The sequence below is a fragment of the Falco cherrug genome, chromosome 4 (genome assembly GCF_023634085.1).
Source record: "Falco cherrug isolate bFalChe1 chromosome 4, bFalChe1.pri, whole genome shotgun sequence".
Lineage (NCBI taxonomy): Eukaryota > Metazoa > Chordata > Aves > Falconiformes > Falconidae > Falco > Falco cherrug.
Window position 1 is genome coordinate 80,572,749 of NC_073700.1, and position 6,000 is coordinate 80,578,748.

At 45.4% G+C, this 6,000-nt stretch overlaps 1 protein-coding gene across 1 annotated transcript in view; it reads right to left on the minus strand.

The window, feature by feature from the left end:
• THSD7A (thrombospondin type 1 domain containing 7A) overlaps nucleotides 1-2,910 on the minus strand; it is a 286,749-nt gene extending 283,839 nt beyond the window's left edge. Inside the window, exon 1 of the mRNA XM_055707715.1 lies at nucleotides 2,427-2,910. The gene's annotated coding sequence lies outside the window, so the exon portion shown is untranslated. The remainder of the gene's footprint in view (nucleotides 1-2,426) is intronic.
• Between the last annotated feature and the right edge of the window lie 3,090 nt (nucleotides 2,911-6,000).

Genomic DNA, 6,000 nt, shown 5'->3' on the forward strand with positions numbered 1-6,000 from the left:
CTGGTCTGCAAACTGAAACAAATTTGAGAACCCCTTCTGATATACCTTTCATGGGGTAGTTTGAGGACAGGGCACAGTTCTGACAAGCACTCTATGCTTATGAGTAAAATTATGTAAAATTAGCAGTTCAAAGAAGACATTGAACATAGCCCAGGAATAGTTCTACTTCTGGAAGAAAGAGTAACTTTTACATCAGACCGCTCCAGAATAGCAGACTGAAACCTGTGACGTATGTGCATATTAGCATTCTAGTTCATCTTTTCCTGCATCTCCTTCACCACACATTTATTCCTGGCTGCAAACCCTGGCAGGTAAAAGACACAAGCACATGAGAAAATAAATGAAGAAGCAATTTTTTTCCCATATTATTAAAGAAACAAATCCCAGAATATCCCTTATATTATCTACACATTGTCTTTTCATTCTAATGAAAGAGCTGGATAAGAATTAATGTAATACAGTTTTGCAACTGTTAAAAACACTTTCTTTTTCTGATTACATTCTGAATACATTTTGGATACATTGATTAACTCTTGATTAACCATGATAAACCAGGGACTTGCACCTTTAGAATTTAAAGCGGTCAGGGAGAAATAAATGACAAGGCATTTCACTCCACTCACATTGACCGAGTAGTTACCAAAGGAACTGCTAAGAATGGAAGGCATGGGATTTGGCTGCTTCAGCTGAATGCATTAATTCAATAAGACTTTTAGTATCAAGTACAAACTAATCATTAAAACTACCCCTTCCCCCTCCAACCACTTTAATGTTTGAACATAATCCAAATAAAAACGTTGCTGTTCTCATGTGGATTTGAAGGGGGACCTAACAGAGCCAATCCTACTTCCCTCCCCCCCCTCTTATAGCCAGCTGTGACAAATATAGTATGTACAGCCGCAGTACTATATGGTACACTGACATGATATATAGCCTGTAGAATTACTGTCAGAATATCATCACTTTGTCAGCTTCCCTCTACTGCCTCTTGCCATAAAATGCACAAGATGGGAAGATAAATGTGGATCCAAGTGCCTAACCATAGCTGGAATGTCTGGTATTTTTTATTGCCCAGTAAAACAAATTATAAAATACCAGGAATAAAGTGATAGTTGTTAAAGAAGCCCTACATTCCTTACTTTACAAAGACAAGTCGTTGACAATATTAAGCTGTTCCCAGGACAAAAAATCTGAGTAAAGTAGATCAAGTGCCATCTCACCAGAAAACTTGTATTACTCCGGAGTAGGGCCATAAAAAACAATGGAAGTTCTGATAACTTCAGGTAAGAAAAAGAAACATCTCCACAGTCCTGCTGAACCTAAAGTCAGAACAGGTCTAACAAAATTAACCAGTCACATAAATCTTGATTTTAAAAAAAGGTCTTGAATTATTATGTAATATTATACCAATGGCCTTAACAGAAGCCAAGGCATTCCAAAATAAAGCCAATACTGTGGCCAAAACAGTAACACATCATGGACAACGTGTATCTGAAACAATCACTTGCTCCCAAAGCACAGCACGTTGTTCTCAAGCAACTTTGGTTAACATTCATCTCCCACTGTCTTCCAGGTGCCCTCCAAGAGACCTCTCAGAAAAAAAGAACAGAGGCTTTCTCAGCAGGATCTCTGGAAAAAGAGGACTGAAGTTAGGAAAGGACAAGATAGGTCCTGTGACCTATACACGTGTTGAATAATTTTCATATGTTATCCTACAAACATTAAAACTAAAGGATGACCTGGTCAGTTTTTTGGAAGTGAACATTCTTAATGAAGTACCAGAGTCTCTTAAAACAACTTTGTCCAGTACAGCTCCACCAAACTTAATGCTGATTCATAAACTGCTAAATGTAGCCACGTCAGAATTTTAACTCCCAAGTAAGCATGCCAACCTCAGCGTGACACATGAAATAGTGCATACTACCCCATCCCTAACCCAGAACTATTGTTTTCAGTTTCCATAATAGCACAGATTTACATTTCACTGAAGTTATTAAAACACCAGCAGTTGTATTTAACTTTATGCCAACCCATTTACTAAAAGAGTGATTTTTGTAATTACACCTTTATTGTCTACTTCCCTTTTGGTTGTTTAAGAGTGCTCCCCAGAGGAACTATCAACGTGCGGGATACAAGCCTGTCCCCATCCCCTCTGCTCTGTTGCCACACGCCTCTTGACTGCTAGGGCAGCATCAGCTCCTCCCGCCCCGTTACCGAACACCCTATAGCCATGTATGTACCAGCCCCGAGCGCTCCCAGGCACCCAGCTGCGCTTCTGCTGGAACACACCGGGAACGGCTACAGCCCAACTCCTGGAACACACCGGGCGCGGCTACAGCCCAACTCCTGGAACACGCACAAACTAACCCGACAAACGAGATTTTTTTTCCCCGAATGCCTCTGAAGCACAGCAAGCCCTTGCTTACCCAGCAGCTTGCCCGTTCCGCTCCTGACCCGCCGGCTCAGCCTGGCAGACCCTCCCGACGGCTGCTCTGCGCCCGGGGCTTCTTCGCTTTCCGCAGGCACGGCTGCACGCCGCGGGTCGGCTCTGCGCCCCCGGCCCCCGAGAGCGCAACCCCAGCGCAGGAGCCGCTTGTGACACGGTTACACTGCGAAACAGCCACAGAGACCCCGAGCCTGCGCCCAGCCGGGCGCCCGCCCGCCCGCGCACCGCACGGCGGTGGCAGCCCGCAGGACCTCCGGCACAAGCCAGCTCCCGCCCCCCCGCGCCAAGACGGGGCTGCCCGGGGACCCGCGCTTTGGCCTCACACCGGGCGCTGGGTCGCGGGTTAACCGAGCCGAGCGGGGGGGAGAGGGCGAAGCGGGGTCGCAGGTGAAAGCCCGGCCCCGAGCCGCCCGCCCGCAACTTCCCACCGCAGCGCCCGGGGCGGCTCCGCGCCCCCCGCCCCGGCCCAGCGCGCCCCGCCCCGGGCAGACGCCCCCGCAGCGCCCGGGGCCGCCCGCACTCACCGCGCCGCTGCCCGCCGGGACGCGCAGCGCCTCCCTCCCGCGGCGGGCGCAGCCCAGCGCCCCGCGCCGCCCCCCGCCCCCGCGGGCGGCCGCCCGCCCCCCCCGGCATCACGCGGCCGCCCGGCCGCCCCTCCCCAGGAGCCAGCGGCTCCATCCGCAATGCAGCTGCGGCCGCCCTCTCCTCCTCCGCCTCCTCCTCCCGCCCGGCCCGGCCCGGCCCGGCCCGGCCCGGCACCTGCCCGCGGCCCGAGCTCACCCGCTGCAGCGCGCCCGGCCGGAGCGGGGTCTGGGAGCTCCTGCTGCCCCTCAGGGGTGCGAAACCAGGAGGAGAGATGGGAGAGGAGGAGGGAAAACAACAACAACAAAAAAAAAGCCGCAAAGGGTGTTATTTCCAAAAGGACTTTTGCGGGCTGCATCTACCCTCGAACCTATTACTGCGGCGGACTCCTGGGACAGGGCGAGATTAATTGCTCTGTGTTATGAAGAAAATGATAGATGCCATTAATCAGGGAAGCTGTAAATCATCCACGTTTGTAGATGGAATCCAGAGATTAGCTGGGACAGATGGCAGGCAAACACAGTGCTTTCCAGGGCTGGCATAACAACTGCTGGAATTATTAAACAGCCGATGACAGAATCTCATACATTTTCTTAAAGACAAGTGTTTCTTAGGAAGATGAATATTCACTTCATATTATGAAAGAGGGTTTCCAATCCCTGTTACATTTCCCTTTCTAAGTAATGAAAGTATTGGCTGTTCCTTCCTGGATGTCAGGAACTTCAAACTTGAAAAAGAAACAGGACTTTTCACACAGATACCTTCCAGGCGCGGATAAGAAGCACAGCCAGGCAAACTACACAAGTACCCAAATCACTGCTTTAATGCTCTTTGTGACAAAAACAGGCACAGTGGTGTGTTGATAGATCTGTCCTAGTATCTCCAGTAGATTTATCTTTACATGCAGTAACTACTACAGCCATTTTTTTTTTTCAGGTTTTCATGAAATTTGATGAATGCAGTGAATCAATGCCACTTTTATTCACTACCCCTAAAAGAACATTAAATTCTGTGGAATCTAAATATTCCAAGTGGATGGAAGACCTTTTTTTCATTAGTTTGCCCTGATTTTTTTCACGTAGCAAAAATGTTCTGTGGTACAATCAACTTCAATCAATCTTTCATGATATCACATTGATTGATATGTCAAATGCTTGTCTAAATGTAAGCTTACCACCAATATCTGACTGAGTAATTGTGAGCTTGATTGCGTGTCCTGCAATAATGTGATCAACCCGCAGCAATATCCAGAATTTTGCAGAAACCTGCTCTATAAATTCAATAAGAACATCTATTCTATCATGTAAAAGGGACCACAGTCCAAAACTTGGAGCTTTATGTAAACTGTTTACCATGTTAACCAGTTTAATTTTCATTATTGAAAACATCTTTAAGGAAATTTCATGTTATTTATTTTTATTAGATTGAAGAAAAGCTATGTACAAAATATCAAAAGTGTCTTATCTTTGTTTTTAACGTAGTCTCAGCATTTGGATTTACTGAGCACTGTACGCTGAGGCATCTTAAAATTGCTTCAGTATCTGATGCAGAAGCAGTCTTGCACACAAATATCAACTTTCCTAACTTTGGTGCAAAATCTAGGGAAAAATAAGGTTTATATTATTTATTTTTTAAATCAAAAGGGAAAAGCTACCACTTCAAGAGGAGAACGAGGTCATTGATATGACTCAGAAATATCACTCTATACAATCAGAATAATTTAGGTCGAGGAGGACCTTTGGAGATGATCTAGTTCAACTCTCTGCTTAAGGCAGCACAACTCCAAAGCTACATCAGCTTCCTCATCACCTTGTCCAGCCAATCTCAAAAATGCCCAAAACTGGAGAATCCGACCTACCTGGAAAAACCGTTCAATTTTGCTTATTGTGGAGAATGCTTTCATTTTTCCTAATAAGAATTTCCCTTGCTTCTACTTGTGTCTCTTGCCACTCATCCTTTGCCTGGGCTCCTGAGAGGACCGTGGTTCTGCCTTCCCTGTAAGCACTCCTGCAGCAGTTGAAGATGGCAATTGGTCACCCCACCTTAGCCACCTTCTCTTCAAACCTCTCAGAAATACCACTAAGTGTTCACAAATTCACTACTCCTTCTTATTCCTTTTTAATAAATCTCACTGAATATAATATTATAAAGGAAACCTGCTATTTGTTGGGGGGGGGGGGTGTCCCATCTCCCAAAGTTTTAAAAATTGATAGCTAAAATGACTCATCTTCTTCTAAAAGAGGTACTCATGATGAAACCTATACACAACAGCGTGGTCAAGGTAAAACTTCCTCCTAAGTTCTTGTTTCTATCAGAAAAAGTAAAGATCTGGGTCAAAGTCATTTATATCCCATTTGGCCATACAAGTTGGTTGTACAGTAACTTTAAGGGTGTAAGCAGCACCTACAAAGCATTCTGAGTTTTCCCAAGCCTTACGTAAAAAAAAAGTTTAAAACTGGGTGTCATGTTTTTCTGCTAACAGTGATGATGTTTGCCTGAGATGGGGTTTCTTGGTTATATCTGAAAGCGAGTACACATTTTTACACGCGTGGCCCATGCACAGCCACGTGGCTAATGCTGAGCTGGGTTGTGAAGTGAGGCTGTGAGAGATGGTAGCTCAGAGGGAGGTGGGGAAAGCGAAGAACTGGCAAAATGGGTGGCCTGGGTTGAAGCTGTTTTCCCTTTTGTTCACACAAGCTCTGGTTTGTCTGCCATCTCAACAAAAGAGAAAACTCGAATGTCTAGCTATTGTATTAATCTTAAACTCTCTGAGTTGTTTACCAGTATTCTCATTAATAATATTTGTATTTTTATATATTTCTCCGTTACATAAATGATGTGGGTTTTCTCTCTGCGTGCACATATATATAGCTTATAAAAAAGTACATACACTTGTAAGGTATGTAATCTTAAGCATCTCCTGGTTACAGGCATCCTTGTTTTAAAGAATCTCCATTTCACACCAGGACTAA